This window comes from Panthera pardus, unplaced genomic scaffold, assembly GCF_024362965.1.
Source record: "Panthera pardus isolate Hobbes unplaced genomic scaffold, ASM2436296v1 HiC_scaffold_22, whole genome shotgun sequence".
NCBI classification, from domain to species: domain Eukaryota; kingdom Metazoa; phylum Chordata; class Mammalia; order Carnivora; family Felidae; genus Panthera; species Panthera pardus.
Genome location: NW_026526788.1, coordinates 73,529,619 through 73,536,999, shown reverse-complemented (window position 1 = coordinate 73,536,999; position 7,381 = coordinate 73,529,619). Strand labels below are relative to the sequence as shown.

Sequence of the window (7,381 nt, the reverse complement as noted above, 5' to 3'; positions counted from 1 at the left end):
GATTCCGGTTTCGCTTTCAAACATGCAAAAATCATGCATGGCCAAAAAAAAAAAATTTTTTTTTTTTTTAAGAGGGGAGGCTGGACATGGGTAGTCAAGATCAGAGACGATGTTAGAAGTCTTCAACGATAGGGCCTGAATTAGCAGCTGCCTGTGACAGGTCAACCCCCAGGTTCTGGTGGCCCTGTCGTTTGCAGAGTGACAGGTCTCAGTTCCCCAGACCCCCACGTGAATTCGAGCCAGATCCCCTGGACGACCAGCCAGGAGCCTGCACTGCCTCGTGGGCTTTGCCAGGGTCTCGCCCCCTGGGTTCCTAAACACCCAGCTCCCGAAGGAAATGCCACCCCCGGCAGCCATTTTTACTTGGGGGGGCGGGGGGGCGATGCGTCAGCTCAGTGAGGAGCTCTGGGCTGAAGACTAACTTTGTTTCCTTCCGGTGAGGCTATTTCAAGAAATGGCATTTTCAGCATAGAAACGGATGATCTCTGTCGGGGCACTGCGTTCTGTGTCCTGCTGGTTCTGAGAGAAGGAGAGGGAGAGGGAAGAGGAGAGAACACGCAGGGTCCCTGCTCATCCTGTGCCCCAACCCAGGCAGACAGGAGGCCGGAGACACCCGGACCTCTGTCTCTCCCTGCTCACTGCCTCCAGCACTGGGGGGAAACGGGCCACACAGGTTCCCCGGGGGACGCGCACAACACATGCAGGGACGCGGGTGGCTCAGTTGGTTAAGCGTCTCTCGGTTTTGGCTCAGGTCACGATCTCCCGGTTTGTGTGTTCGAGTCCCTCGACGGGCTCCGTGCTGACAGCGCGGAGCCTGCTTGGGATTCCCTGTCTCTCCCTCTCTTTCTGCCCCTCCCCTGCTCGCGTTCTCTCTCTCTCAAAATAAATAAAGACAAAATTGTAAAAACAGAAAAGAAATAAAATGTGGGCCACATATGTCATTTTAAATTAATAGCCATATAAAACAAAGTAAGGTGAAATTAATTTTAATAGATTATTTAACCTAATATATCCAAGATATTATCACCTTATATTGATTTGTAATCAATTTAAAAATTGTTGAGATATTCTACATTCTTCTCTTACACACTAGGTTTTTGTGTATCTTACTCTCCTCGTACATCTGAATTTGGACTAAGCCACACTTCAAATGCTCAGTATGTGTGGCCAGTGGCCTCCACACAGGACCACAGAGGCCTGGCTCATTGCTCTCTCTGGATTATCACGTACCTTCTGCATCAGGCCCCCCAAGGAACCAGCTAGCTCCCTGCTACCCAGCTGTGGTCATTGGCAATATCAGCTTTCCCTGGGACCCCTTAGAAATACAGAATCTCAGGCCTCACCCAGGGGCTGTTTAAATCAGAATCAAGGGGCACCGGGGTGACTCTGTGGGTTAAGCATCCGACTCTGGATTCAGGCTCAGGTCATAATCTCACGGTTCATGAGTTCAAGCCCCACACTGGGCTCCATACTGGCCGTGTGGAGCCTGCCTGGGATTCTCTCTCTCCCTCTCTCTGCCACCCCGCCACCCCAGCTCTCCCTGTCTCCCTCTCTCTGTAAATAAAAAATAATAATAAATCAGAATCGAACTTTAACACTCTCCCTGGGTGATGGTGGCACAGAAACTCTGAGAAGCCTGTTGTCGTCTCTAAAGGACATCCGGGGGCAGGGGGCTCACTCTCCACGCCCAAGGAAGCTCGTGCCATCGTTAACTGGTTCCAATGATTAGAAAATCACGGATCCCTCTTTTATCGAGTGTTCTCGATGAGCCGGGCCCCGTGTTAAATGCATCATACAAATTATCTCATTTAAGCCCAGGACCGCCCTCTGATACGGGGGCTAATTTTGGCTCCTTTTTTAAAGATGGATAAACGGAGGCCCCACAAACCAAAATGACTCACCCCAGATCCTGCAGCCGGCCAGCAGTCTGTCTCAAGGCCCATTTTCTTAGCCACTCACTATACCAGCCTCCTTCCAAAGAGGGTTTGAGCCCCCGGATTCTCTGTACTTGCTGGAGTCTCCAAAACTTCTTCCTGCCAGCTGCACCGAGGTGTTACCCAGAGCCGATTCGGGGCCCAGGACACTTTCCCGTCTCCATAGCAAAGGCAAGTGTTGTCGGGACTCAACCGAGATGGTCTTTGGTACCACGGCTTAATTTTTTGTGTGGGTTTCTTCTATTCCTGATTTCATTTCTTTTCGTTTAATATTTCATTTATGGCTTGAGCAAACTCTGTTGGTAGCTGCCTACTCAGCATTTCCTTTCCTCATCAAGATTTAGGACAAGTTTAGAAATTGGCAACTAAGCAAATAGGCAGAAATTAATAAAAGTCATATGATGTCATTAGATAGCTCAAAGGTTCCCGGTTTCCAATTAAATAAGGTAGATGGTTAGAGCAATTATGTAAGGTACACATACTACGTGAGGGACCCCAATTATGCGAGGTTCACGTATGGGTACCCTGCTGAGGACGATCCTGAACTTGTACAAGATGTCACGAGATACCAGCGGGAAGGCAGTGTGATCAGACAGGGCCAAGTGAAGTGCAGTAAGCAAGCTATGAGTTTTTCCCCTTAACTGCTCTGTGTCAGGAAAAGCCCCAGAAAACCGGAAGAACGTTGCTTTCCACCTGTCTTTCCACCAAGGGCCTGGAAATGCCAACTGCTATTGTTTTGGAAACGACCTGTATTCTCAGTGCAAAAGAAAAGTCATTCATCTTGAATAATAAAGGGAACCATCAGAGGAAGGGTCAGGAATCTGACTTTTTTTTTTTAAACAATTTGGTGCTTTTTTAATGACGACTACCTTCTCTGACTTTCCAGAGCGTCAAGAATCTGCGTGTTTGAGGAAAGGGCGGGGCAAGGACACGGGAGGAGGGGGGAAAGGAGGAAGGATGATGTGGCACCACCAGGAGGCTCTACACATCAGACCTATGGAAATAAAATCCCACATCACATGAAATGCCTGCACTGATTTTCTCCAAATTTAGAAACTGTATCTGGGGTGGTCAAAGAAGATAGGGACTCTGTGGCAAACGCAACTTCATGTGGGTCGGTGGGGGGGGGGGGGGGTGCTACGAGGAATCCCAGAGAAGTAGTCATCCTCCTGAGCAGTGGATGGTAACCAGAGGACCTCTCTCATGATCAGTTGATAAAGAAATGGCAAACCTATCCAGAAGTCACAAACAGAGAAAACAAACAGCAGTTTCAAAGAGGAGTCCCGAGTTAGCGTCCTCACTGCAGACAATCTGAATTGCAGCCCATGAGTTGTGATCTAGAGCCTTCTGACGTGGGCATTTCTACACGGCTGCGGGCACCGGTTGATTTACAGATGGTTAATGATCGCCCAGCACGATGATCCGGGGACTACAGTCAGTTGTGAAATACACCCCAAACCCCACCGCTGGCACCACCAGAAGCAGCCTCCGCTCCCTGGTCACTGTTGTTCTTCTGCTCACCAAACACCTTACATCCACGGTCGGGGTCCCTCCTGCAGGACGTGGGTCGGGGTCTCCAGAATAAGTGAGATCCCAGCCAGCAGGAAACTGGTATTTGGGTAACGTGCAACAGCTTCTCTGGGGTAGAACCGACCTTTGTCACCACTGCATCCTCAAGACCTAGGATGATGCTTTGCTCCCGGGGCGGGCGGGGGGGGGGGGGGGGCGTTCAGTATAAAGTTGTCAACCCACATCTTTGGAGACCTCACTCCTCTGTTCTAAAGCTCTTCATTGGCAGCAGTGGTGACCACGGCAGCTAACGTTTACTGGAGGTTTATTTTGTCCCAAACGCCATCATAAACACTCTACTGACTTTACCCAAACATCAGATACCCCACCAGTGTGATGAGACCAGGACCATGATTCGTATCTGACGCACAAGGAAACCAAGGCACCAGAAGATTCGGTAACATGTTCGATACCGCCTGCCAGTAGGTGGCAGGACCAGGATTTGAACTCAGATCAGCCAGCCTCCTTATTTGGAACCACCTCGCTATAATGTTTCATTTTTATTTGTATTCTGGGCATCCAAAAGCAAACAGTAACCCCAGACGCTCCTTTGGGGAAGGGAAAAGAAGGGCATTCTGCAGCCGAGGACGGCCACCCTCGAAATCTCTAGCCACCAACCCCACCCCCTCCCCACGACCCCCAGCAGCTCCACTCAAGGGCCCAAACATTCACTCATTCTGAAGTCCTGCTCTCCAGGAGTCAGGAACTGGTGGATGAAGGGAGGAGAATGTCGATACAATGTAGCATTGAAATAAACTTCTACCCTACGTGGCCAAGCTGGGAGCCCCAAGCTAGGCACTGAGCAGGGCGTGGGGACATGGTACGCGCTGTCATCCAGCGGCTTCCAACCTGTCTGCCCCCACACAGACGAGGAGCTGGCCAGTTCTCATTTGAGCCCGATGGCGGGGTCAAGACGAAATGTGTTGGAGGCATGCAGAGGGGGTGAGATCATTGTGAGTTGAGGTCATTGCCGTTCTTAGAGAGATGAAAGCAAAAAACAGCCCTGACAGATGACTCGAGTGTCCCTGTCATTTCTCAGCATTTCCCTGGAGATGCTTATTCAGAAGAAGTGGGATGGCAATGTTTCCGCGGCCACATCTGTAAGGCAGTCCTAGGCCGAGGACGCCCCCGAACTGCCTTTAAGCTCCCAGGGTTCCACTCTGGTTAGAAAACCTCAGAGGAATAGCATCTCGGTGAAGGGTGCGCAGGGCTGGATGTGGTTAGTGGCTGGGGATCGCTGAGGTTCAGTGAGGTCAAGTAAGCTTCTTGAACTTGGCTCTGTCTTTGAATAACACATACCAACCGCTTTAACACTCCAAAGGGTAACCTCTAGTGCAAATAGCCTGGAGATCTTTTTCCAGAAGGGCCACAGGGGCACGCCCACTTCTCAGGGCCCTGCCCAAGGCTCTAGGGAGCACTTCCACCCTTCGCTGGACCAATTTTCCAAAGGGCTCTGTAATTAAAGCCTCCCAGAAGAGATCCTCCCCTTGTCACTGAGAAGAGAAAAATAGAGCATTCCTGCAACCGTTTGGTACCTTGGGCGGTGGGGCTTCATTTGCAGCCAGTTCAAGTAAAGGGCCACGATGGGAGCAGTAGTGGAAGGCAGTATTTTACAGGACAGCCCATCGAAGGCCCTTCAAGCATGTTCATCACCTTAAAATTTTCTTTAATGTTTATTTATTTTTGAGAGAGAGAGACGGACAGAGCGTGAGAGAGGGAGGGGCAGAGAGAGGGGGGGACACAGAATCCAAAGCAGGTTCCAGGCTCCGAGCTGTCGGCACAGAGCCCGAAGCGGGGCTCGAACCCACGAACCGTGAGATCATGACCTGAGCCGAAGTCGGACGCTTAACTGACTGAGCCACTAGGTGCCCTGCATGTTCGTCACCTTTAAAGTGCAAAGGTAAAGGGGGCGCCTGGGAGCACCTCCTAAATGCAAAGAGAGCCTGGAGGAAAAAAGACCAACAGGCCCTGCCTTTGTGGGGCTTGCGTTCTTGCGGGGGAAGCAGACAGAAAAATAATAAGATGTATCTGTTTATCCCATAATTTGTGATCCATGCTGTGTAAACAGAGAAATAAAAAGTGACTAGTATGAGGAAGGAAAAGGTATAGGTTGGGTTCAGGCTCAAGAAAGACCTTTTTGCACAGGGAAGCTTCATACTGCATTCAGAAAGGAGCCAGTCTCGCAAAGGGCGGGGGGGGGGGGGGGCGGGGAGATCTTTCCGGTCTGAGGAATCGCTTGTGCCAATGTCCTGGGGCAGGATGGGGCACAGCTGAATTGGAGAGGCTGAGAGAGTAGCAGTGGGGCTGCACTATAACGAGTGAGAGAGAAGAGCCTGAGGGAATAGGCAGAAGCCAAGCCAGGTGCTCTGTGCTCTAAAGGTAGCCTCTCTTCTCCAACCTTCTGCCGGGTTTCGCTCGGCATCTCAACACAACAGACCGGCGCCTAACTCCTCCCGCTCTCCCCCATTTAGCACCCCAGGAACACTGTCCCGTGGCTTTCAAAGAAAAACCGGCACCCTCTGGCCACCCTCTGCTTTGTTCCAGCAGCTTCCACAGCGATGAAAAGCAGGCTCCACAGAAAGAGCTCGGGTGACGTCCCCCCAGCGCGCATGTTCTTTCCACCCCATCGAGCCAGCCCGGGGTGGCTGCACTCAGTATTCTGCCACAGTCGTTGATAATAATTGTTGCATTAATTGGTGCTGTCCGGACCAGACAGAACGTAAAAGATCCCACTGTGTCCAATAATTAATGTTTTTCCCTCACTGCAACGCCATTAATAAGGGGCCCTTCCAAGAAACGAGTAATTGGCTGGTTGGGCGTCATTAGGGTATTTATAGATAAGCTTTGGTCTGAAGACATAGAGGAAAGCTGATTATGTTTATTTAGACTCTATTATCTATCGCTAATGTGTTATCCTGCGTTGCGATCATCCCCATTCTCTGGGTCCTAATGATACAGGGCACACTCACAATGTGATTTCAGCGATCTGCAGCGTGGCTTTATCTCTGCTGCAAGGCAGAGAGGGGGGACAGAGGGGACGGCTGTTCACAGGTTCTGCGTGCTCCCACTCATCCACCGTGAACCTTCTCTTTCCGCTGAGAAATTTAGAGCAAGGCTCTTGGAAGTACTAGAAAGACAGTTTCTCCTAATTAAACCTCAGAGGAGGGGACGTTTCTTGGGTTTGTGATTATCTGAAGGGTTTTTGAAGATGTAAATCTGGTTGGGGAGGCACCGCTTTGCAAAAATCGAAGGAGGAAGAGGCCGCCTGGAATCGAGACGATCTCTCAGTGGCAGCGAGTGACGAAGTCTCGCAGCTGATAAAACCTGGCCGAAATATATACGTCACACGAGATGAACGCATAGGCTTCCAAGCGCTCTCTGGACCCCGGGAAGCGGGCACGGTGGCGTGGGGGGCTGCTTTTTCTCCCAGAAGCCTTCGATCCACTTGTCCGTTGCTAAAAGTTGTAGGAAAGGTTTCTTCTTACGTTATTTTTAAAAGATAGATAAGCACAACAGGGTGAGTGTCCTTCATGTCATTGGATTGCACCGTTAAAAATCACTAAAACAGTGCTCGCTTCGACAGCACGTATACTAAAATGGGAACGATGCAGAGAAGATTAGCACGGCCCCTTGTGCAAGGTTGACGTGGAAATGTGTGAAGCTTCCATATTTGGGGGTTTCTTTATGTTTCCAAGGAAAGGATTGAGTTTTTCTCATCAAAAACTAGCTCTTTTCACAAATAAATTATCAGGTTACACTTGAAAAAAATGATTAAAACGGTAAGTTATATATATATATATATGTATATATATATATACACACATATGGATATACACACACACATATATATACATATATATATACACACGTATATATAC

At 49.7% G+C, this 7,381-nt stretch overlaps 1 non-coding gene across 1 annotated transcript; it reads left to right on the top strand.

The window, feature by feature from the left end:
- Positions 1-7,070: 7,070 nt before the first annotated feature.
- On the top strand, positions 7,071-7,175 carry LOC128772578 (U6 spliceosomal RNA). The gene has a single exon (XR_008416756.1). It is a non-coding gene; the product is annotated as a U6 spliceosomal RNA (small nuclear RNA).
- The last annotated feature ends 206 nt before the right edge of the window (positions 7,176-7,381 follow it).